Below are 27,387 nucleotides of genomic sequence, written 5' to 3' on the forward strand. Positions count from 1 at the left end.
AATGCTCTGGGCACCCATAGATGACCAGGGGCTTTTCCATTAACTCTTTCACTGTCCAAGACAACCAGGGATGCTACTTTTACTTTTTTACTACCCTAGATCACCAGAAATATCTACATTAGAGATGAGCGAACCAGTCGAGATTCGTTTCGGGTCCGGTTCACCAAATTTTTTGTTTGGTTCGTAATGAAATCGGTCCGGAGTTGCTCCAGTTGCCCTGAAAGTTGGCATATAACCCCCTCTAGCCTCCTAGGACTCATACTTTTTAGGAAAACTTTTTTTTCCCTCCACCATTCCTCCTCCCAAGCTCTGGAACGCAATGACAGCAATAGTAAATGATGTCCGAGGGACACTGACATACATAGCTATGGGTAAACACACATTTCACTGTGTTATCATACAGCGTGTTTAAAAAGACACTGCGCTGGCACATGTCTTATGCTTTTTCATATTCCAAAGCTTTCAAAAATGGTCCCTTTTTGGGGGCAAATTATGTTTAAACACACACAGTGCTATAAGGAAGTGTCTTTGGGCAACATGATGGTTGGCAAGTGGTATTATGGTTGGCAAGTGGCGTGATGCAGAAAGTAGTAGCAACCGTACAGAAAGTGATCATTGGAAAGTGGCATAAGTGGCTTGATGTAGACCACAGCAGGCAGCAGCCATACACAATGTGATGGTAGGTAGGCAGACAGACAGACAAAAGTGGCAAGATAGCGCCCCTGGCAGCAAGGAGAGCTCTATTGATCGCATTCAGCCTGCTTGGACTGTGAGAAAATGTCTGTATTAATACAGTAATCACGTACATATGCTGCCTCATGGTGGGAAGGGGTCAAAAGCACCTGGCCATGGTTCTTGGTGCTGCCTGTCCACTGCCACATAAAACATTGACCCAGTGGGCCATGAAAGGCAGGTACTGTCCCTGCCCGTAACAGCTGCTCGAGGTGTCCACTGTTGAGTGCAGCTTGATACAAGGAGTGCCCACATTTTCTGCCACGTGAGAGTACAAGGCTGTACTACAATGGTGCTACAGCGACTGCATCGCCAGCAACATAGCCAGATGGGGGGTTCAGCTTGTAGTCAAGCTAATTGCTAGTGGAAAAAAGTTTTTTCATGGCCAAATGTTCGTTATAGATGTCTCATGATGGAGCCGAGGAAAAGGAGAAGTCTTAGTGGGAGAAGAAGAAGCTGAAGATGATGATGATGACAAAGATTCTGTATTGCTTGGGGATGTGGGTTGGCTACCACAAAGAGGACCAGGCCAGTTTTATTTTCCCAAAGGATCCGGTGATCCCGCCTCATGAACTGCAATAGACCTCTGGTACCTATAATTGTGTTTGAATGGCTATGGCTTATTTCAGTCCTGTAGATATTGCACACCACTGTGGTTTTGTGTACCTTGTAGAGAAAAAGCACCATATGGGAATTGCTCGCACAGAACTGCAGGCAGCCAAGCTAGGCTTAGCTCTGGCACCTTTTGGGCCTAACAAACCCACAGTGTCAGCTGCATCAACAGTCCCCAAAGCAGATGTGGCCCTTGCTGTTCTAAGGGAGGTAAGTTGCCTCGGCTCTTTATTGCTGCCACCACTGCCCTTCTCCACTGATGTTGCCTCCTCCTCAGCACCCCCATTCAGCTCCAAGGCCCTCCCCAGCACCAGGGCCGGATTAACGTAGAGGCTGATGGAGCTGCAGCTCCAGGCCCCTACCATATAATAGGCCCATCCGAACCAGGCAAAAGGCCGCCGGGAGCGGCCCTAAAAGTCCTCTTAGATTTGTACAGGCATCGCATGGTGCAGGAGGGATAACAGCGGGCGCACTGAGTTCCATATCCGGCAGGCCGCGTCATTACAGGAACAGCACCAGCTGCTCTCACGTCCTGCCACTGCCACCGGATATACGTCACAGCCGGATATCCGGAGGCAGGACGTCAGAGCAGCTGGTGCGGTTCCTGTAAATAATGCCGGCCCGACAGATATGAACTCAGTGTGCCCGCGATTATCCCTCCTGCACCACAGTTTCGACCAGCCCAGCACAGGATGGTGACGGCCCACAGCCACAGCGCTCGGCCACAGGCAGCCCACACCACACGGAGAGTCGGAGACAGCAGGCAGCAGCAGGAGCTTCTGGAGGCAGGCTGCAGTAGGTGTGAGATCCCTTCCAACTAGTCAACTAGATGAGTGTATCAGGGCAGTCATAGTGCTGTTATGATTTATGGACACAGCTCTCAGCAGGCTCAGAAACAGCCTGTGGACTGTGACTCTCAAGAAGCACAGCTAGATAGAAGGCTGGCTAAGCATGCTGAGAGCTGTGTCCATAAATCATAACAGCACTATGAAAATTACTGACTGGCTAAGGCTACTTTCACACTAGCGTTCAGAGCGGATCCGTTCTGAACGGATCCACTCATATAATGCAGACGGTGGCTCCGTTCAGAACGGATCCGTCTGCATTATATTGTCAAAAAAAAGTCTGTGAAATTAGCCTGAACGGATCCGTCCAGACTTTTACATTGAAAGTCAATGGGGGACGGATCCGTTTGAAGATTGAGCCATATTGTGTCATCTTCAAACGGATCCGTCCCCATTGACTTACACTGTAAGTCTGGACGGATCCATTTGCCTCCGCACGGCCAAGCAGCGTTCGGGTGTCCGCCTGCTGAGCGGAGCGGAGCCTGAACGCTGCCAGACTGATGCATTCTGAGCGGATCCGCGTCCACTCAGAATGCATTAGGGCTGGACGGAAGCGTTCGGGTCCGCTCGTGAGCCCCTTCAAACGGAGCTCACAAGCGGACAGCCGAACGCTAGTGTGAAAGTAGCCTAAGCATGCTGAGACTGAGCTCAGTCTAAATAACATAACACATAAAGAAATTACTGTTTCTAGCTGCTAGTCCACAGTCCACAGCAGCTAGAAACAGTAATTTCTTTAAAGGGATTCTGTCACCAGGTTTCACCCCTCAGCTAAAAATATGCTGATGTTCAGGGCGTCTTCACGATTCCTAATGTGGGCTTATAAATGTAATCTGTGGGCTTATTTAGCTAAAAAAAAACTGCTTTTACTAACCTGTCAGTCAAACAAATAAGGTGCCCAAGGGGATGTTAATGGATGCAAGGTGCCGTCTGCACCCGCCGCCGTTCGTGCCCAGCGCCGCCTTTCCGGACTTCTGCGCCGCCTCCTGCCCTCCCTCCCTCCCCCTTCTTCTGCTGTAAGATTTTGCGCACAGGGCTCTGCCTGATGCGCCGTGCGGACTTCTCCATTTGGCTTCTTACAGCGAAGTGCTCATGCGCCGCCACTTCGCTCAACCCCTGTATGCGCGAGATCTTACAGCAGGAGGGGGAGGACGGGAGGCGGCGCAGAAGTCTGGAAAGGCGGCGCTGGGCACGAACGGCGGCACCTTGCATCCATTAACATCCCCTTGGGCACCTTATTTGTTTGACTGACAGGTTAGTAAAAGCTGTTTTTTAGCTAAATAAGCCCACAGATGACATTTATAAGCCCACATTAGGAATCGTGAAGACGCCCTGAACATCAGCATATTTTTAGCTAACAGGGGTGAAACCTGGTGACGGTATCCCTTTAATGTGTTGTTATTTAGACACAGCTCTCAGCCTTCTATCTGACTGGCTAAGCATGCTGAGTGCTGTGTCCATAAATCATAACACAGCTCTATGAAAATTGCTGTTTCTAGCTGCTGTTGTCCACAGTCTACAGCAGCTAGAAAACAGTAATCTTCATGTTAAATGATTATGTATATATTTCCATAAAAAGGCCCGGCAAAATCCTCAGCACCAGGCCCATGATGCTCTTAATCCGGCCCTGCCCAGCACAAAGTATTCAGTGAAGTCCTCACCCTCCCTGCAGCCTTTATCAGTCTGTGAGATATCATGATGGGCTCCTGGGCCCTCCTCACCTGCACTGCGTTTTCCACGACTGCTACTGTTGCTGCCCTCACTGTCAATGCTGTGGCTACAGGTGCCACTATTACCACCACCAACATAGGTATGCATAGAGTCACCAGCATCCTCCCCAACCTCCTCCTCAGGGCATCCCAAACGGAGAGGGCTCTCACACAAGTTGTCAACAAGTAGACTCTCTTGACTATCTGCCATAGGGTATGGTGGGGTTTTCTTGCCACTTCTTAGGAAAAAGGAAGGCGCCCCTCTAGGAAGGGGTAATGAAGACTGGGAGGACCCCACTGAAAGCCTTCTTTGGGGCTGCAAGGAGGAGAACCAGGAGAGATGCTGTGACTCCTGGATCCACGGCACAGTGTCGGAATTTGAAGTTACCTCCACGTCATCCTGCTGCGACTGACAGGAGAAGCCAGCCATCCAATCCACTATCTCATCTTCTTTCTCCTCAACCGTTCCTTTCCAAAGCCAGCAGGGGCAATTGCAGCCTACTACCACTACTACTACTACTACTTCTGGCCGGATAGATGGTGCTGCTACTGCACATGTTCTGGCTCTGGGTCTTTCATTTGGAACCCTTCCTGAGCCCTGACATTTTTGGGACTCTCAAATAATGTTGTGCACTACCCTCAAATAATGTTGTGCACTACCCTGTGTATTGGTTTACTAAACACACACTTATATATATATATATATATATGCTGCCAGTTTGAATATAATCAACAACCCCCCCAAATTTATTTATTTATTAAAAACGTGTGAAATAGGGAAACAGATGTGTGCTATTAGTGTAGTAATTATGAATATTTGCTGCTAGTTTGAATATAATCAGTCCCCAATAAAAAAAAATGATTGGAAACATGTCTCTGAACAGTGATGGATGAACATTGGCCGGGACGGTTAGCAAACGCGATCGCGCAAACGCGATCAAATGTTTGCGAACCGCAAGTTCGCGGCAGGCCCCATTCACTTTAAAGGCAAGCGGACCTGAAAAACCTTCAGCTCATATTTGCAGCCACCAAATACTTAGTAGAAGATCACAAATAGTTCCACAACATGGACAGTGATATACTAGAGGGGGATCAATTACAAAAATTCCAACAAAAAATATGTATCTCAATCAGGGGACATTTTTATGCATCTTAAATTGAAATTCTCGGAAATGTGCCCTGTTGGAGCCTAGAAAAATTAAACTTTAGGCCACGGGAGTATGGGCCTTAAAAATTAGGCATTCATCTGACATAAAAGAAATTCTGATTATGTGGCTCGAGGTACATTATGCGGTCAATAGATACAAATTTTAGTGTAGGCCACTGGACTACAGACCCAAAATATTAGGCATTCACCGGACAGAAAAGATTAAGTGATTATGTGGCCGGAGGTATATTACACGGTCAATGGATATCAATTTTACTGCAGGCCAGTACAAATACAGTACATGTCAAATACATATGTTTAAAAGAACAAAAAATATAAAATTGGATTAAAAAGATGGCTAACGAAAATCCCCTCTCTTGAAAAAACCCTAATGATAATAGTTGAAATTCGATGACACGTGGTTGTCACTGGTGTTGAATTCCTCCGAGGCCCCAACAATTATTCATTCACTGGACAGAAAAGAACAAGTAAGTATGTGGCTGGAGTTAGATTACACAGTCATTGGATATCAATTTGACAGCAGGCCAGTGGACTACAGGCCCAAAAATTATGCATTCTGCAGAAAGAAAAAACAAGTAAGTATGTGGCTGGAGGTAAGTTACAGTCATTGGATATCAATTTTTACAGCAGACCAGTGGACTACAGGCCCCAAAAATTATGCATTCAGCTGACAGAAAAGAACAAGTATGTATGTGGCTGGAGGTAAGTTAAATGGTCATTGGATATCAATTTTACAGCAGGCCAGTGGACTACAGGACCCAAAAATTATGCCGGTGGCAACGTGATGCGTGTTGGCTTGTGTGTGCTATTCTCCTTTAAGTTGTAGCCTCCCCCTGTATGGTGCTGTAAAGGTTTACTCTCTGACTGGGTGTGGTCACTTGGGTTTTATCTCCTGTGGCTTCCTGGCTGGAGTCAGTTGTACTTCAGCTGTTGTTGGTGCTGGAGCTCTGCTCCAGTCCAGGGTGTTCTATTTGCCCAGTCCTTGAGGGCCACCTTGTAGGACATCGATGTCATCAGCGATGTCATCCCGGGTTCTCCAGCTATGTCTTCCCTTCCTTACATGGGGTTTATGTTTGGTGTGGGGTTAGGTTTGTGGTGTGTTTTTATGTCTAGCTTGTTGTTCCATGTTTGGTGTGTTTGGTGTTGTCATCCAGCATGTATGCTAGACATTTACTTGTCTTCCTCCGAAAGGGGGCTGGTTTCCCAGAGGTGTGAACCATAAGTCTGTATGCAGCGCTGCCTGGGGCTGCCGTGCTCCTTACAGCATGGGGTCCAGGCAGTATCTGGTGTTCTGGATACCTGTGTGTGTGTGTGTTGTTTGTACGGAGTCCTGTTTGGTGTGTGGGCTCCTGTACTTATGCACGGGTTCCAGTTGTGGTGGCTGCAGCAGGTAAGTGTGTTTCTGGTGTTTTTACCTGCCGACTCTGTTGCTGCATATGGTCTTTACCTTTCCCTGCTGCTAGGCCATTTGAGACTCCTGTTCATCCGTGTCTGGGAAGAACAGGTTGTCTCTCCCCTGCTCCTATGTGAGGGATTATCAGGGCGACTCAGGGCCATAGGTATCCTGGTATGAGCCGTCCTACCATCCAAGTCCGCTCATACGGTGAGGCGTTAGGGTGAGGATTATGGACGCTTTAGAAAGTGACCTGCATCCTGATTCCAGTTTCCTGGCCTAGCTGCTTCCCCTTTATACCTGACATTGTGCGGTGGGGGGTTTTCCCCACTCCCCACCGTGACAGTATGTGGCTTGAAGTAGATTACACGGTCATTGGATATCAATTTTTACTGCAGGCCAGTGTATTACAGGTCCCCAAAATTATGCCGTACAGAAAAGATCAAGTGATTATATGGCTGGAGGTATATTAGACGGTCAATGGATATCAATTTTACTGAAGGCTAGTACAAATACAGGTCAAATGCATATGTTTAAAAGAACTAAAAATATAAAATTGGATTAAAAACATGGCTAACGAAATCCCCTCTCTTGGAAAAAAAACCCCTAATGATAACAGTTGAAACACGTGGTCGTCACAGGTGTTGAATTCCTCCGAGATCCATGCCTCATTCATTTTTAGAAATGTGAGGTAGTCCACACTGTCGTGAGCTAGGCGAGTTCGCTTATCGGTCACGATCCCCCCTGCTGCGCTGAACGTCCTTTCGGACAGGACACTGAACGAGGGGCAAGCCAAGAGTTCCATGGCAAATTGTGCCAGCTCTGGCCACAGGTCAACCCTGCACACCCAGTAGTGCAGGGGTTCGTCGCCTCTCATAGAGTCCACATCGACTGTTAACCCAATGTAGTCGGACACCTGTCGGTCTAGGCGTACCCTGAGGCTGGATCCGGAGGGCGGCTGTTGATGGGTTGGCTGCAAGAATGATCTTATATCCGAAGTGACCAACACATCTTCAAACCGCCCTCTTCTTGCATGCGCTGTTGGATAGGTACCCGCAACTGTTTCTCTGTGAGCGCCCGCAAAAGCAGAATGCAGCATTTCTCAAAGCAAGGCATGGAAGTGCTGCATTCTGACAGTCCTCTGTGATGCTGGTAACATGTCCGCCATTTTGTGTTTGTACCGGGGTCTAAGTACATTGCCACCCAGTACTGGTCCTTGCCCTTTATACTTTTTATATGGGGGTCCCTCTTCAAACACTGGAGCATAAAAGCCCCGATTTGCACTAAACTGGAAGTGGTGGAGTGGCCTGGCTCCTGCTCATCGTCCAGGATAATGTCGTCCTCTGTCTCCTCCCCCCAGCCACAGACAACACCAGGGATCCCAGAAAAGTTTAAAGCATACTCTTCTTGCTCCTCCTCCTCCTCCTCCGCCCCGGCACCATCCTCCTTTAACTCCTCTTCAGACTCCTGTTGACTTGTCTCAGATTGAGTAGCCCCCCCAGGGAATTTATCCAGCATTGCGACTTCCTCATCTTCCTGCTCCTGCTCCTCGACGGCTTGATCAATGACACGGCGCAATGCATGCTCCAGAAAGAAGGTGTAATGTACAATGTCACTGATGGCGCCCTGGCTGCGACTGACTAGTTTGGCGATCTCATCAAATGGCTGCAGAAGTATGCATGCATTGCACATAAGCAGCCTCTGGCGCGGTGAAAAAAACTAAGCTCCCCAGAACCTGTCCTGCCACAGAGTTCATAGAGGTAGTTGTTAACTGCACGTTTCTGCTGGAGCAGCCTATCAAGCATATACAAGGTGGAGTTCCAGCGCATCGAGCAGTCACAAATCAGACGTCTGACAGGTCTGTGGTGTCAACAGCAAGGCGAGCCATGGCCGTGTAAGATCTTCTAAAATAGACAAAGATTTTCCTGGCCTGCTGCAAGACGTCCTGGACCCCGGTGTATTTGGCAATGAATCGCTGCATGACTTAGTTCAGGACGTGTGCCATGCAAGGCATGTGTATCATTTTGCCCTGTTTCAGCGCGCTCAGCAGGTGGGAAACCGTTGTCGCACACCACTTTACCAACTGTCAAATTGAGTGGGGTTAGCCACTGATCGGCCTGTGACCGCTTCCAGGCACAACAGCCGCAGCACAGCATAGCAACGTCTCACCTGGCACCTCAAATAGGTTCTGGGGAGCATGGGGGGCGCAGCGGAAGAGGCGGTAGCAGTGGAAAAGAAGGAGTCAGCCGAGGAGGAGATGGAGGATGGAGTAGGAGGAGGAGGAGAAGAAGAGGCAGACCTGCATGCAATCTGTGGCGGTAACACCAAATCCACACGGGGGCCACGGGTCACATGCTTGACAGCCGTCAAAAGGTTCACCCAGTGGGAAGTAAAAGTTATGTACCTTCCCTGCCCGTGTTTGCTAGACCACGTATCTGTGGTCAGATGTATCTTGGCACCGACACTGTGTGCCAGAGATACATTCACTTGCTGCTGAACGTGGCCATATAGCTCCGGGATGCCCTTCTAGGAGAAATATTTCCTTCCGTGGACCTTTCATTGTGGTGTGCCAATGGCCACAAATTTTCTAAAGGTCTCTGAGTCCACCAGTTTATATGGCAATAGTTGGCGGCAGTTCCGACAAGCCGGCAGTCAGCCGTTGGGCAAGAGGGTTAACTGGAGTCATCATCTTTTTACACTCGAACATTTGGGAGATGGAAGCCTGCCTTTTGCCAGATGAACGCGACGACGGCACGTGAAAGGTGGAGTGGAGAACAAATAGGAGGAGAGAGGAGAAGGAGAAGAGACAGGACGTGGAGCGCCGGGAATGTGGCTTTGTGGGTTCTGATGGTGTTGCTCCCACTGGGCTCGGTGATGGGAGGCCAGGTGCCTTCTTAAGGCAGTCGTCCCTAGGTGAGTGTTGGGCTTACCGCGACTTATGCATTGACAGCACAGGCTGCAGATGGCAACACTATTGTCAGCAGCAGACACGTTAAAAAAAGCCCACACTGCACTGCCATGTGCCGGCGCCCTTGGAGCACCAAATGTGACCGTGCATGGTGGATGGATCGTTCCAAAAACATTAGCAGTCTGCTTTTTGCCTCCTGTGCACTGTAAGTTCTGCCTGCTTCTCCTCATTTTCCTCCCTATCTGCTGCTCCGTCTCTCCCTCTGAACTCCCCTCCTCTTCCTCTCTTGTGGGCACTCACGTGACGTCCATCGACACGTCATCATCGTCACCTTCACCACCCCTGACATTAGAAATCTCGGAGTAGGCAGCAACAGCGGGGACCACCCTCTTTGGGATGATCTGGGTACTGTCGTAAGACTGCTGGGTGGCGACCGTTGATACCTCCTCTTCCTGATCCGATGCCAAGAATGGCTGCGCATCGGTAAGGTCTTGGAATGAATGGGAAAATAATTCCTCTGACTCGAGCAGAGGGGATATGGTGGTGGTGGTGTCTTTGGGGGTACATACAGCAGAGAGTAAAGAGGGTGCAGATAGAGAGGATGAGGAGGGTGCAGAAGTGGAAGGCTGGGTGAGCCACTCAACTAACTCTGGTGCGTCATTTGACGTAATTGCACACACCTTCTGCAACTTACCACTTAGGCTCCGGCCTGGTGCACCTGCCCGACCCCTACCACCCCTGCAGAATGGCCTACCTCTTCCTCTGCCTGTCATTTTCAAAATGACCCTGTGACAAAGCCCCTATAGAAGAGCAGTATTTGTGGAAGAAGGTATATCACACCGCTGCCTCAATCATTTTTTTTTTAGGGTATATCACACCAGTTGAAATTTTGTCACTCTGTGTAGCTGCGGTAACGCAGCAGAACCGCACACAAATGCTGCACTACCCAAATGCACTATATAGAAAGTGTACTATTGGTATATCACACCCCTGCCTCAATCATTTTTTTGGGGGGCAACTGATATATCACACCAGTTGAAATTATTTATTCCAATAACGTTTGTCACTCTGTGTAGCTGCTGTAACGCATCAGAACCGCAAACAAATGGTGCACTACCCAAATGCACTCTATAGAAAGTATATTATTGGTATATCACACCCCTGCCTCAATCACTTTTTTGGGGGGGCAACTGGTATATCACACCAGTTGAATTTATTTGTTCCAATAGCGTTTGTCACTCTGTGTAGCTGAAGTAATGCAGCAAAACCGCAAACAAATGCTGTACTTTCCAAATGCACTATATAGAAAGTATATTATTGGTATATCACACCCCTGCCTCAATCATTTTTTTTGGGGGGGGGGGGAGGCATCTGGTATATCACACCAGTTGAAATTATTTGTTCAAAGAGCATTTGCCCCTCTGTATAGCTTCAGTAACGCATCAGAACCGCAAACAAATGGTGCACTACCCAAATGCACTCTATAGAAAGTATATTATTGGTATATCACACCCTTGCCTCAATCACTTTTTTGGGGGGGCAACTGGTATATCACACCAGTTGAATTTATTTGTTCAAAGAGCATTTGCCCCTCTGTATAGCTTCAGTATCGCATCATAAATGCACACAACTGCTGCACAATACAAATGCACTATAATATACTTTCTATGTTAGAAAGTATATAATAAGTCTATTACACCCCTCAGTAAGTCACACCTATCGATAGCACACCTATACCAGTCCTTAAAATGACTTTGGTGGCCCTATTAGCTAGCGTTTGGTGTCTCTAACAGTCTGTCCCTGGTCCACAAGCAACCTCTCCCTACAATGACAAAAGACTAAATGTAAAATGGCGCCAGATCGGGTTTATTTATAAGGTAGGGGGTGTGTCTCTGTGCTGAAACATCTCAATTGGCTGTCCTGTACCACCTGATGGATGTGTCATGGGTCAAAGTTCTTCACAATGTAAAAGAATATTGCGCCGGTGGACATCGCAATATGTTCTCCCATTCGGCGAACCTGAACGAGCAAAGTTCTTCGCGAAACGACTGCCGGGCGAACCGCAAGGCCATCTCTATCTCTGAACATAGAAATAAAGGTAAACTGATTTAGGCCTAAATTCATTATCCCTTATAGATTCTTTTGTGTGCTGTCCTGTGTATTGGCATTGATCACCTATATGCTGGTTTAATTAACTTGAACAAGTCCCAAAAAACATAAAAATTCCAAGCGTATGGAAACAGAATTCATGGAAACGTGCAATTGAGGCCTGACGCTCAATTTGTTCTTAATACACACAGGTAGATTCCTGCTATACCTTGTGTCTTCTAGTAATTACATATATATGCTGGACTGGTTAAATTACATTTAACAATGCTAGAAAAAAAAAAATATATAGTGGAAACTGGAAATGCTTAAATGGACGATTGAGGCATAACTCTCAATTTCAACTTAACAAAGGTAGATTGCTGCCACACCATGGGTATTGCTGCAGTAATCATGTATATATGCTACTTAATTAAATTAAAAGCAGCCTCCAAAAAATGTAAATTACGACTGTGTGAAAATGGAAAATACTGTATGTAAAATGGAGAATAGACGATTGAGGCTCGACGCTCAATTTCAACTTAACACACAGGTAGATTTCTTCCACATTGTGGGTATTGCTGCAGTAATGATGTATTTATGCTGCTTAATTAAATTGAAAGCACCCCCCTAAAAATAATATTAAATTGTAACCATGTGGCAACTGAAAATAAGTAAATGGACGATTGAGGCTTGACGCTCAATTTTAACTTAAAACACACAGGTAGTTTGCTCCCACACGGTGGGTATTTCTGCAGTAATCAATTATAGTATAGATGCAGCTTAATTAAATTGAAAACAACCCCCCTCCCCCCCCAAAAAAATATAATAATTAAATTGCGACCGTGTGGAAACTGAAAATATGTAAATGGTGAATGGATGATTGAGGCTTGACGCTCAATTTCAAGTTAGCACACACAGGTAGATTGCTGCCACAGCTTAATTATATTTTGAACCTAACTAAATAAAAAATTCTTTGAAAATGGGGAGACAAAATGAAAGTATTTGTTTGAAGGTAGCTGCTTTTGAGGTGCGCCTGCACTTCTTACAGCAGGCATAGTCATATGTCCTGTCTACTCTCACCCTGTGTGTCAGGTGCCCTGCTTATCTCTATTGTACACAAAACACAATTCATATTTGCAATCCAAGACTTTCCCTTCATTTTCCCTATCAATAAGCTTGATTGATTTCTGACTAACCTTAATTGAATTATTCACTCCCCCTGGCTGCCTAAGATTGTTTTCCTGGAAGACCCAACCCCCTTCATTCACAGCCCAGCACAGATTTGCACTCTGCTAGGGCACCTTGCTGCCTGCTACAACACTGATTGGCTCATCCAGGTTGTCTATCAGCCTGGGGGCAAATCAGGGCAAGACCCCCCCCCCCTACACTCAGAGAAAACTCTTCTCCTTTCTTTTTTCCTGTTGACATGTGCAGTAAAATGGCGCTACACTCCATTTTAGTGGATTCATCCAAAATTAACCCAACCAGATTTGGGTTCGTCTGTCGTCCAAAAAATAGCAAAGTTCGGACTAAACTAAATTCGGTCTGAACTGGTTCGCTCATCCATAGTCTACATCAACAATTTGATTGCCCTAGATAACAAAGGCTGTAACCGTAAATACCCTCACTGCTCTACACCACCAAAAGTGTTACTATTAACCCCTTCATTACTGTAGATCAACAGAGATGATTACATGGATTCTCCTCACCACCCGAGATCTTTGCATTAATCTCTTTTTGGTCCTGTATCTCCGAATATTACCACAGATTCCTTCACAATCCTAGGTCATTAAAGAGATTGTCTCACTTCAGCAAATGGCAGTTAATACGAGGCACTTACTGATGTATTGTAATAGTCCATATTGTAGTATGCAAGCCTGAACTGATGCTCCATTTATATTGAGGGGCCTTGCAGGGTGGATGGCCTGTGATCATGGGGGCCCCAGCGGTAGGACCCAATCTCCTATCCTGTTAATAGGGTATAACTTTAAATAACTGTTATTCCCCTTTAGTTATAATAACCTTAACCGTTTTGCTACCAGCGCTGTAGATTTATGGCACTGGAGCGATGCGCAATAATGCCAATCGCAGAAATTAAAGGCTTTAGATGCCGTGATCAAGAATTTCAGCATGAACACTATCAGCCTCGTCGGCGTGGTTCGTAGTGTTCAGCACAACTAACGATGCCCAGTGCGGCCAATAGAGGCATCGGTAGTTGTGCTGAACACTACGAACCACGCCGACGAGGCTGATAGTGTTCATGCTGAAATTCTTATTTTGGCCACCAGGTGGCAGGCCAGGATAAGAAATGAGCAATTTTTAGTGTAAATCCCACTTTAAAAATCCCTGATAACGGAAAAAAGGGTAAAAATGGCCGATTTGCCATTTTCTCATTGCTTCTCTTACCCAAATTTTTTTTATAAAATGTGATCAAAAAGTCATGCACACTCCAAAATGGTATCAATAAAAACTACAGATTGTCCCGCAAAAAATTAGCCCCTAAACAGCTCAGTAGACATAAGCATAAAAAAGTTATGGAGGACAGAATATGGTGATTTTTTTAAATCAAAGTTTAAATTTATTTTTACACTATTTAGACATAAAAAAAACTATACACATGGGGTATAGTTGTAATTGTACTGATACAGAGAATGAAGGGCATGGGTCAAATTTGTCACAAACGAAACACCGTGGGAACAAAACCCGTAAAACGGTGGAGGAATTGAATTTTTTTTCCAATTCCACCCCATTTGGAATTTTTTTTACCACATCCCACTACATTTTATGCCATAATTAATAGTGGCATTAGAAAGTACAACTTGTCCCGCAATAAATAAGCCCTCATACAGCTATGTTAACGGATATATAAAAAAGTTATGGCTCAAGGAAAATATGGAAGAAAAATGAAAATGCAAAAACGAAAAAACCTCCGGGTTAAAGGGGTTGTCTGACTTCAACAAGTGGAATTTATCATGTAGAGAAAGTTAATACAAGCCACTTACTAATGTATTGTTATTATCCATATTGCCCCTTTGCTGACAGGATTCATTTTTCCATCACATTATACACTGCTCGTATCCATGGTTATGACCACCCTGCAATCCATCAGTGGTGGTCGTGCTTGCACACTATAGGAAAAAACACCAGGCTTTGTGAGCTACCACCAGAGAGGCTGGCGCTTTTTCCTATACTGTGCAAGAATGACCGCAGGATTGTAGGGTGGTCGTAACCCCTGAAAATGAACAGTGTATAATGTGATGGAAAAATGAATCCAGCCAGCAAAAGGGGCAATATGGATAATAACAATACATTAGTAAGTGGCTTGTATTAACTTTCTCTACATGATAAATTCCACTTGCTGAAGTGAGACAACCCCTTTTAAGGATATTATAATTAAAGGGGAATAACAGTTATTTCAACTTATATCCTATCCACAGGATAGGAGATTGGGTCCTACCGATTGGGTCCGATCCCCATGATCACAAGAACGGGACCTTCTACCCTGCAAGGCCCCTCAATATCTATGGAGCATCAGGTCAGGCATGCACACTGCTGCTCCATTCATCATATGGGATCTGTCGGAAATAGTCGAGCACTGTGCTTTGCTATTTCCAGCAGTCCCAGAGAGCTGAATGGAAGAATGGAGCTGCAGTATGCATGCCCGATCTCCCATCTTATCCAGTTCGGAGCTACAGGGCCCTCATTCTTGTGAAAGGACCCCTACCAATCTTATAGTTATCTCCTATGCTGTGAATGGGGGATAGTGTGATATAACTGGATATCCTTGAACCTTCCTTCCGCCATGGGTGAAAACAAATCCTTTTTTTTGCTTTTCCCATTGCCTTTTGTTAATTAGTCTTCAGGATGATCGAGCATTGATGGCCCATCCCACGATGTAATAAATGTAAAATATAATAATATAATAATAATCCAGAAGACATAAAATTCTAAAAAAATTTTGCATAACATTATTTGTATGTATCCAGAATTTTGGGTTGGCTAAATGCTTCAATATAATTTCTGAATGACAGCAGTTTTAACTTGTGATAGCTCAGGCTAATGAAAGAGTTAAGTCTTTTACATAAATATGTGTGAATTTGCCTTCAAAACCCTTGTTAGAACTTGTAGCAATCTGACACGTTATATACTTAGGATAAATTATCTTTCCTATGGGAAATCACTGGGCGACTCATTATCTTGCATGTATTGGCAGTCAGCACACACAGGCCTCACTTGTTTTAGAAGTGATCAGTGTTCTTGAAATATAATGAGTTGCGCGTCCATTGTGTTTTCCGTGACAGCATATATAATAAACTATAATAAACTGTTCAGCTTTCTTTATTATTCCGCTGTTTATTTTTTTTCTCAAATAGATCAGTTTACTTTGATAGCAAAGTGACATTTAAACGCATTCACATAAATTCTGCTCATTTTTCTAAAACTCGGCATAGACGCCATGGGCCCAGAGACTTCTGATGTAATAATATATTTCATTTTCTTGGATTTAGTCACAGCTGATAGGCCGAGTGTATACCGGACACTGTTGTGGTGTTTGTGTCTCTATTGTATGTTATTCTAGTGGCCAGTAGGGTCGCCAAGCTACTTGCCAAGCTTTCGACAATTTAGGCTAGAGCCCCATTGCGTCCTTTTCTAACATTCGTTGTAACTGTTTGCAACTGTCCTGCCGAATGTATAGGCAGACGCATGCATAATAAATGCCTATAGAGTCACATCGTTGTTGGTTTTTTTGCATTTGGTTGTGAACAGAGCATTAGAACACTAGGGCAGCAGTATGGCACCGTTTTATCATATGGTCACCATCAGCAGTCGCTACCGGGCCCAAGAGTCTGAGGGGACCCAAAGACCCGTGTGCCTCATAAAAAGACACCAGTATTATAGAAAGTGCATGTTGGGAGGGCTCTGTTATAGATTTTGCACTGGGGCCCAGAATCTTCAAGTTACACCTCTAGCTGGAGAGAAGGGGTTAGGTCAAGAATTTGGCATCGGGGGGGGGGGGGGGGGGGTTCCATTTGAATTTTTGCCTCAGGCAGTTGGAAGGCTATCTGCTCCCCTGCCCTTTGCCAAAAATCACTAAAGGAAGGGGGGCCCTGGTCCCCATTTATGCTTTAAGGAAGCATTGGCATAAATGGCCAACGTGCAACACAAATGCCGCAGTAATCTAACCTCAGCCAAAAATCTTTAACAGATAACATTCCTTACTGGCCAGGTACAGTGTTGCAATAGTGTAAAAAATTCAAAGTGAAGCCATTTTGCAAAATATGCTAATTAAAAATGTCTTAGTATTTTGTGTCTACACCTCCTATGCTTCTCTATGGTAACAGACAACAAGCTCTTTGTAGTCTGATCCGGCAGTCCTTTTTACTCTATCTGCCCTCTACTTCTTGGTATCCCATTGATATGCTTTGGGGTTTACTCTTTAATTTGCAGGGTGAAATGGGCTGTGAAGATTTGCACGCCCCCCTTCCAATTCTTATGGCCATCCTGAGAATTTAGCAATGGTTGACCAACCTTATAGTATTAGTGAATGGGAATTTTTTGCATTTTCATTTATATATTGTATTTTGTTGTGCTTTGACCCTGTAAAAAAACACAACGCCTTGCAAATGTTGTAGGACCATTCCTAAAAATAAATGCCCCCCCCCCCAAAATTGCCACAAAAACCTCAACATGAAGCTTTAGCTGTGCTATGATTTTGTATGTGATAACAATACTAAATGGAGCCCTGAGGTTCATTATATGCACGTCTCTTATGGCAGGGCCAGATCAATGATGTCTAATTGATCTTTTCAAGTCTCTCTGCTGGTCATCTGGCATCTTCCATATGTTCAAAGAGCAATGACTGGCAGTCAGTGGGATCAACAAACCTAAATATGATTACAGTTTTTCTGGTCCTCCCTTGATGCAATCAATAACTTCCAGTTGAGATTTGAAGATCTATCTCTCAGTCATATATTCACAAAAACACAGGTCCCATCCATTTCTGTAGTATGATGTTTTACAGGTGCTCCATGTTGCTACTGACTTCCATGACATCTGAAGGGATCATTCGACTGACGGCTGATTTCGTACACACATACAGAGGATTAGTGTTCATGGTTGTATCCTGGTGCCCTTAAAGGGGTTGTCCAGCAACATTTTGTTAAACAAGGGTCTTGGTGGCCTTGCCACTCCTGATATCATTTTTTCTTGGGCCCCCTACCAGTCTTTACCCCTGGTCACACTCAATACAGGAAATGTGGCTGGTCAACCAATGACTGGGCTAGTAGTGATTAATGAGGTGAGTATTACTTCTCTTATTTTTTAACCCACTGGACAATTCCATTAAAGGGTGTTTTCAGTACTTTTATATTGATCTCCTATCCCCAGCATAGGCCAAGAACACCCAGAATTCCCACTGATCAGCGGTTCTGCTGTAGCTCCGATGCTGGTAGCTGGTGCTGGAACTACACAGCTCCCACCATTGTGTGTAATGGATGGAGCTGGTTGCAGCACTGATCCCATTCACTTCAGTGGGAGCAGCTCTGAGGTAACCAATTATATCCACAACATGCAATGGATAGGCGGGGGCGCAGGGTATCAGACCCCTGCCCACCAGATATTGATGGCCTATCCTGATGAAAGGATGCCAGTATAAAGCCCCCTTTAAATAATATCAATAGAACTGGAAAAAACATTTTTATTGTGACCAACTGATTACCCAGCTGGCTTCCAGACAAAAGGCCTTTTAAAGGGATTGTGTCCTTGGTGGGAATGCCCAGGAGTTGCTCCCTTGTGAAGAGAAGTTATCACCCTATACAATTCTCTTTACCGGACTACTATACACCTCACACCCTCAATAGCACTGATATCGGTCTTTCCAGGAAAGACTCAGCAATTTAAAATAGATACTCTAACATTCTTTATTATGGCAATGAGGCAAATAATCCCCCGCAGCTGGAGAGTCTTCAGAAAGAGACTTGGGCAACTGCTCTGGATGTCTTAACTCGCATGGAGGAATTGGGGTCTGAAGAAGGAGGCACGATATCTACCTTCATAAAAATCTGGGAACCATGGATTCGGTTCTGCAACTCTTCCCAATTCTCGGTTTGGCTGACCAATGGCATTGCATCTTAACTTACTGGCTAAAGATCATTGCTCGAGACTAGCAGCTACCTCCCCATCCTCTGCCCCTCCCCCTACCTATTGTTCCCGTCATGTCTGTCTTCCCGCTATTTGTTTCTAGTTAATTCTCTAACCGTGAAGTTCAAATGTCTTTTTTGATTGATGTCCACTGTAATAGAGACGTCCTGTTCCTAAAATTATATGCAATGTTTTACACCATTTGTATACAGATTCTTCAGATTGTGTTATTGTATATCCGTACATCTCCTGGAAGTTTCTGAAGATTCATAATCATTTGTAATGGGTTATTATTACCATATTTCAATGTTTCAATACTTCAATAAAAACAGATTGAACCATAAAGGGATTGTGTCCTCCAAAAATGACCTCTTGTTTAAATTACATTTCAGTGTTAAAGGGGTTGTCTGGGTTCAGAGCTGAATCTAGACATAACCTCTTCTTCGCTCACTTAGCTCGTCTGAGCGGAGCATCTGAGAATTTCCTGCTCCGATGAATTGCGCAGAGCAAGGGCATTTTCTTCACTACCGGTGACGTACCGGAAGCCTCCACCGAGTATGCTAGGTGGAGGCTTCTGCCTAGCAGTGTTCCTGGTGATGTCTGCCCTGTTTTTTAGAGCCTAGGGCAACACTATAGACCACCCATTTATGCCGGTGACGTCACCAGGATCACTGCTAGGTGGAATATGGGGGGACATTTGATAGGATTGGATAACCCCTTTAAGCCACTGAACTAGTGTCCATCATCAATCATCTGAGAATGTGTAAGTCGCTTTGCTGTTTTGTCTAACCCCTCAATAATGATGCTATGATGCAGACAGTGATGATCAGTTCGCAGTGTTCGCCAGCGACACACATGCGGGCTTCCATCTTTAGTAAGGTAGAGTCACCCGTCCGGCGATGCACAGGTAACCCCTTAACTGTGCCTGTACCGGGAGCCAGTCTGAAATCAAATGCAGTCACCGGGAGCAGGCAGTTTTGAGAACAGCCGCCGGGGGCCTTCATTGGGCTGTTCTCAGAACTGCCTGCTCCCGGTGACTGCATTTGATTTCAGACCGGCTCCCGGCACAGGTAAGGGCTTACCTGTGCATCGCCGGACGGGTGAGTCTACCTTACTAAAGAGGGCAGCCCGCATGTGTTCAATGGCGAACACAGCGAACTGACCATCAATAGATGCAGATGTAAAACACACCTATATATGAGGACGTTGCTGTACAAAAACAACCACAGAAATACAGAAGAAGACTTTACCCCCCTCAGATATCTATAACCAATGGTAAACACTAACAAAAGTGAATATAATAAATATGTGCTGTATTATACTGTATTTATGGAATCTAATATTTATAGATTAGATATGTCCAAATTTATTATAGTTGTTTTAAATAACTTAGAAAAAAACATAAAAATACTCATGAAATAAAATAAGTGTTTGGAAATAACATTATTCTAGGCTGGTCAGAATGGTCACTGGATAATGTACTGGATAATGAACACCTAGATTACAGTTCCGGCAGAAATCTATAGTTATTCCTTGGAACAGTAATTGACTAATTATGATGTAGTGAATGTATGATTAGACGCAGTGTTGGAGCTTCTGCATTTCCCAGCAGACACAATTACAATCATCAATGGTCATGTATGGATATATCCTACAAGCCCCCATCCTACTCTTTCTGGTTTACATGGGTTATCAGGCCCATAAGGGGTCTGGCTGTAGCAGCCAATTAATAATAAAGTTTTAAGCACTGGGTGATTGACATTTATTGCATAGCTACCTATATTCCTGAAAGATTTCTAGGGGCTCTCATCTGCTGAATGCCACGGTAAATGTTTTAGTCTTTGGCTCCCATCGTGAATGCATAGACCGCGGTCCATATACTACTCTAAAAGAAACCCTAATAACCCCATACACTGCACACTTAACACGACCATACGTGGTCACAAACAGTAATTGCTATATTTTGTGGATATCGACTTCATACCTTTATGTTCCAGTTCATTCCTGTTGAGGCACCTCACCCTAATTCTCTTAGTGCCATCATCAAAATGATTTTTTTAAATTTTAGTGCATCCCTTAAGATACCCTAAAGCAGGGATGCTCAACCTGCATCCCTCCAGCTTTTGCGGGACTACGACTCCCAGCATGCCCTGATAGCTGTAAGCTGTCCAGACATACTGGAAGTTGTAGATTTGCAACAGCTGGAGGGCCACAGGTTGGGCACCCCTGCCCTAAGGCTGGGTTCACACCTGAGCGTTTTACAGCGCGTTCCTACGCGCTGTAAAACGCTCAACAAGGAGAAACCAATGATTCCCTATGGGAATGGTTCACACCTGGGCGTTTTACAGCGCGTATGATCGCGCTGTAAAACGCCCTACGCTCAAAAAAGTACATGAGCTTCTTTGGGGCGTTTTGTCGCGCGTTCCCGTACATAGACTTTCGGGAAACACGCGACAATGGGCGTTCACTTGTCTCTGTATGTGCGATTGTAAACGCCGGTACAGTCGCGCATACAGAGCACTCCTTTCGGAACGCTCAGGTGTGAACCCAGCCTTAAGGGAAGGTAGTAAGTGTTGAAGGCTTACCTGTAATGCATGCAGATATCTCATTTAGGACTTTCTATTGGGCCCCTCTCCTGCAGTGAGGAGAGAGAGAGTACTAGAAATGGTAGGTATAATACCACTTTAATTTAGAATGATCCCCATTTCTCACTTCTATTGTTTGCATGTGAAATGTTGTGCAGCCATGCTTCTATTAGTTCTCTGTATGTTTGCTTGATGGTTATGCACCTGTCACCATGATTGTGCTAGTCTAAATTTCCTTGTAGCTTTAATTACCTGAATAATAAAATAAAAAAAATTAGTTTTATTCAAACAGTCGGTCATTTTCTGCTGACATATTCCCTTTATTTATAAGTTTACGTGATATTTGTGCCAGGACACCCGCACCTTTCTGTGTTGTACAATTACACTTTGTTTTATACTATTTTGGAGATTCTGCAGTGTAATTTCTTTGACAGTCACCTACAAGTGCAGCCAATACAAATGCCACTGTGTTTAGCCAAAATTATTTGCTGCTGCCAGTTGGCCAGTCTGGAGTCCCTTCACTAGTCCAGCAATGTGAAAGCAAAGATCATTGCATTGTAGTACTGCACTTCATTTTATATGGAATGAAAAAAGCCTGCAAACACTGTGACTGTTTGGGCACATACTCCTGGCTGGAGAGGTATATCCCTATAATACGGCCCCCATAAGCACTTATTCCATTGGATGCCCGTAACTGAGATAGTGCTTCCATGTGAGAATGTAGTAACACACAAAGCTCCCATGGCTCCATAATATAATATAAATAAAAATAAAATCATATACAGGGTCTCTGCTAGGGATGAGCGAATAGACACACAGGGGGGCTATAAAGACCAAATGAAATATGGTTCAAAGTTATAATTTCATACTCCTGGTCCCTCCGCCTACCATGTACCATTTAGGCTACATGCACACGAATGTTGTTTGTTGTTTTTTTTGCGGATAGGATGAGGACCCATTCATTTCAACACCGTGTGCTGTCCGCATCAGTATGTCCGTTCTGTATCCCTGCCAAAAAAATAGAACATGTCCTATTCTTGTCCGTTTTAGGCATTGTTATAATGGATCCGCCCAAAAAAAAAAAAAAGGATGGCATACGGATGTCATCCTTTTTTTTTTTTTTTTCGGTTCCGCAATTTGGAGACTGCAAAACACATACGGTCGTGTGCGTGTAGCCTTATACTGGTGTCTTTTTATGTGGCAAATGAGCCTTTGGGCACCCTTGGACACTAGGACCCAGGTGTGACTGCTTCAGTTGCCTCTGCTCTAACTATACAGGTACTATGGTTGCAAAAAAAAAAAAGAGACAAAGGAGTACTTGTTTTAAGTAATTATAAAAAGACAGTTGTACATAAAGTCCCCTTTAAAATTCCCAGTCAGTGTCCTTCTTCCTCTGGAAGCTGTAATCATAGTCCTTACTCTCCTTCTTCTTCTGGCAGCCATAAACATAGGCCGGAGTAAGTTCCCCTGCAGAGAGATAGATGATGATTGTTCCACTGAGTATGGAACAATGAAATGAAACTTGCTTGTTCACAAGTCACTCGTCAGAAGAAACTTGGCTGTGGACTGCCTTCATAATCAGGGTAAAAGCAATTTGTATAATGTGCTGTCGAGTGACTAAAGGATCACTACATTGATAACAAGAATGAGGTTATGGCAGTCTGGGGAATGACTGAGCATGTGTGTCCACCAGCACTCGACTCAGAAGTCGGACACGCACATTGATCTACACTTTGAACGCCAGGTGGCACCAAACCTTGTAAGTAAAAAGTCATACCTCTTCAATGGATTTTTTTAGGTATGTAAGTGAAAAATATTTTTAAATTTTTATGACCTGTACAATACTTTTACTGGTGGGACGTTCCCTATATTGGGCTAGTTTCCTTTGGGCAATCTCTTTTCTTAATAGGGTCCCATAACAATATGCTGATCACGAGGTGTCCTGCTCCTGAGATCTCCATGTCCACCTGTTATCTGTAGGGAAATCGGGCAAAAAGTGTTCCGCATCCTTGTAGCGCCACTGCAGGAGAAATGGAGCATTACACAATTCCTGTCGAAATCAATGGAGTGCCCATATGATGCATGAACATGCTGGCTCTGTGTGGCTGCTCTCAACTGATAATAGATTAGGGTATTTCAACATGTGTTTATCAGAATACCCCTGTAACTCGACATCAAAGGACAGCAAACATACGTCTAATTTTTTCCATTTTCTCTTTGGAATTACTTTCAGTAAGTGAACAGGATAAACAGACGTTTCCTATTGTAATGTTATTATTCTTTTTTCATCCTGAATTGCTTTAAATCAAGACATAATGTGCTGTGGTTTATTAAAACCGTTGCATTTTTATGCATTTTTGCATAACTGTAAAAAAAAATTTGCCATGCTTTTGTGCAAATCTCAGCAAATGAGTCACAAAAATGCATCCTAAAAAGCTTCAAATAGCATTAAAGAAATAAAGACTTCTAGTGACTGATCAGGGAAAACTTCAATGTCTCACAGGAGCCTCCATAGGTATAAAACAATGGCCTGTAAAAAGAATACAATGTTTCTTATTTTACAACAATCTATAAAGCAAAATAGTTATATAAAACTTGGCAAATCTGCACATATATCAGGGAGGATTCTTCTATGAGCATGGTGGAGCCCCGAATTTTATAGAAATTGTAAAATACTGACGTGTGAAGAATGAGGAGATTGATAGACACATCCCATATAATGAAGACTAACTAGTGACACAAAGTGGGAGATCTATAAAGACTGGTGTTCCCATACATCAGTCTTGATCCCCCTGCGCTGGAGTAAGATGCGCCTAAGTTAGAGGCACATGTCTATAAATAAATTAGGCACATTTTTGACCCTCTGTTTGCGCCAGAAACTCAAATTTATGCCAGTTAGGGGCTGGCGCACACTTGAGCTATAACTTACACCAGTTTCTCTCGCAAGTTTTAGTAAGGGCTCATGCACATGAACGCATATTGCGGTTCCCAATGCACGGGCATCGTCTGGTCAACTGCTTCATCTGCCTCCTGGAGCTTCTTCACTATAGAAAACATTAGTTTTCCATTGGTTGGGCAATCCAATAAACAAAGGGGCAGAGGTAGCAGAGTTGTATCTGCACCTTGGGCATAAGGAGTTCCAAAAGCCTATCCGCCACCTACAAAGGCATCAGTGATATAAACAACACTTAAAGGGGTTGTTCCATGAAAAATATTTAAACATTTTTAAACCAGCAAGTGATTGCATGTAATTAAACATTTGGTATAGCCACTGAAATCTATCTGTATAGTGCCACCTGCTGTTAGTTTTTTTCAAATTTCTCTGTTCTGCCCACTAAAATGGAAGCACATGCTCAGTTCTATCCTTTACAGGGGCGTAGCTATAGGGGGTGCAGAGGTAGCAGTCGCTACCGGGCCCGGGAGCCTGAGGGGCCCAAAGAACCTTGTGCCTCATAAGAAGACACTGATATTATAGAAAGTGTATGTAAGTTACACTTCTGGCTGGACAGAAGGGGTTAGGTTAAGAATTTGGTATGGAGGGGGGGGGGTGCAGTTTCAATTTTTGCCTCATACAGCACGAAGGTTTGAGGGAAGGGGGGCCCAAGCTGAACTCTTGCACCAGGGCCCTGTGACCCCCCCCCTGTATCGGCGATCGCTGCAAACCGCAGGTCAATTCAGACCTGCGGTTTGCAGCGTTTCCGGGTCATTCGGGTCTCCGGTGACCCGATGACCCAGAATAGGAGGGTGATCGGTGGTGTAATATACACCACCAATCACCCTGTGATTGGCTGGACGGACGGGTAGACAGAGCGCCACTCTCCCCTCCCACAGACTTCCGTGTGAGCAAGGAGAGAGGAGCCCCATGTCGGTCCCTCTGCCTCCCACGTGATCCGCCGCCATCCGTGGCCCCTGAGCCCCCATAAAGTGCCATCTGGCACATAAACATTTAGGGAGAGCTTTAGGTTAGGCAGGGAGAGTGGAAAAAAAAAGTTTAGTTTTTTGTGTGCAGCACCCCAGGAGTGCTGCAGCTTGCCCCCCCCCCATTTATTAATTTTTTTTGTAGGTGTGCGGACTGTGGCCGACACTCTTAGCCGTAAAAGAGCAACCTGCCACTGTTTAGCGCATCGCCCACTCCACCGCAGGGTATACGTGAAAACACACCGTCCCCCCCCCACACACACACACTAAATAAAGTTATACACACACACACTCCCCTTTAGCATTAGAAGATGTCCTGCCGGATGTTCTCGGCCGAGGAACCATACGCCCAGCTGCTCTCCGACTCAGAGTGCCCCAGTGAGGACGAGGATGACCCCACTTTCCTGTTGTCATCCTCGTTCTCCTCATTTAGTGATGATTATGAGCCCCCAAGGCGGCGGAGACGACACCAGGCGGAGCCAGGAGCCCCCCATGCCAGGGAACCTGTGGCTCGTACTAGGTTTCCGGCCTACCAGGCAAGTCCACTTGAGCCCCCTACCGGTGAACTTGCCTGGAGTACCCCAGAGGATTTTGAGCCCGTGATTCCTGACTTTGTTGGCCAACCAGGAATCCAGATTCGCACAGTGGGCTTCACCGAATATGACTTTTTTCATTATTTTTTTCAGTGACCACTTTGTGAATCTGATGGTGGAGCAAACAAACTTGTTCGCAAAACAGTTTATTGCTCAACACCCGGGCTCCTTTTTGGCTAGGTCCGGTGGCTGGACTGGATGAGGACGTTTTGGGGCCTCGTTCTGCACATGGGCCTAGTCAAAAAACCCAGTGTCAGGCAGTACTGGAGTGGGGACGTCATCTACCAGACCCCACTTTACTGTATGGCCATGACACGTTGCCGTTTTGAGGCCATTTGGAAATGCCTGCATTATGCAGATAATGCAGGTGATCCTGCCTATGACCGGCCTGTACAAAATCAGGCCGGTCATCGATCACTTCGGGGCCAAATTTTTGGAGGCCTATGTACCTGGAAGGGAGTTCGCTGTTGACGAGTCTCTCATTGCTTTCAAGGGGAGACTCAGTTTCCGCCAGTACATTCCCACTAAGCGGGCGAGGTATGGTGTGAAGCTGTACAAACTCTGTGAGAGTACCTCAGGGTACACTTACAAGTTTCGTGTGTACGAGGGGCGAGATTCCCATATTGAACCCCCAGAATGTCCCCCCACTCTGGGTGTTAGCGGGAAACTTGTGTGGGACCTTATGCACCCACTGCTAGATAAGGGTTACCACCTGTACGTGGATAACGTTTATACTAGTATCCCCTTATTCCAGTCCCTTGCCGCCAGATCTACGTCCGCTTGTAGGACTGTGCGGAAAAATCAACGCGGCCTCCCTACCCACCCCCTCCATGTACCTATCCCCAGGGGTGAGACCTGTGCCCATACCAGTGGAAACCTGTTGCTGGTCGGATATAAAGACAAGAGGGATGTCCTTGTACTGTCCACAATTCACGGTAACGGCATCACCCCTGTCCCTGTGCGAGGTACCGCGGCACTGGTCCTCAAGCCCGATTGTATCGTCGACTACAATTGGTATATGGGAGGAGTTGATCTCTCTGATCAAGTCCTCAAGCCATATAACGCCATGCGCAAAAACCCAGGCATGGTACAAAAAAGTTGCGGTCTACTTAGTGCAGGTTGCCTTGTACAACTCTTTTGTACTGTCTCGGAGCGCTGGCAACACAGGGAAATTCCTTCAGTTCTATGAGGCAGCCTTCAAGGCCCTGATCTTTTCTGACCGGGAAAGAGCAGGCCGGAGTACCTTGGGAACTGGAGGCGCCCGGATTGTCCCTGGCCAACACTTTCCAGGGGTGGTCCCCCCTACTGGAAAGAAGTGACGGTCCCAAAAAAAGTGCAGAGTGTGTCACAGGAAGGGGATACGGAAGGACACCACCACTCAGTGTAACACATGTCCCGATCATCCGGGCCTCTGCATTAACGGTTGCTTCAGGGAGTACCACACTGCCATGGAGTGCTAAATTTATAATCCCCTTCCCCCATTTTAATTTATTTGTCCACAGTCTTCCAAGTTTTTTGGGTGGCATGTCACATTTAGGAAGCCCCCATGGTGCCAGAACAGCAAGAAACCCCCACATGGCACACCATTTAGGAAACTAGACCCTTTGTTATGTACCTTGATGGGTCTAGTTTCCTAAATGGTGTGCCATGTGGGGGTTTCTTGCTGTTCTGGCACCATGGGGGCTTCCTAAACTAGACC

The sequence above is a fragment of the Bufo gargarizans genome, chromosome 8 (genome assembly GCF_014858855.1).
Source record: "Bufo gargarizans isolate SCDJY-AF-19 chromosome 8, ASM1485885v1, whole genome shotgun sequence".
Classification (NCBI taxonomy): domain Eukaryota; kingdom Metazoa; phylum Chordata; class Amphibia; order Anura; family Bufonidae; genus Bufo; species Bufo gargarizans.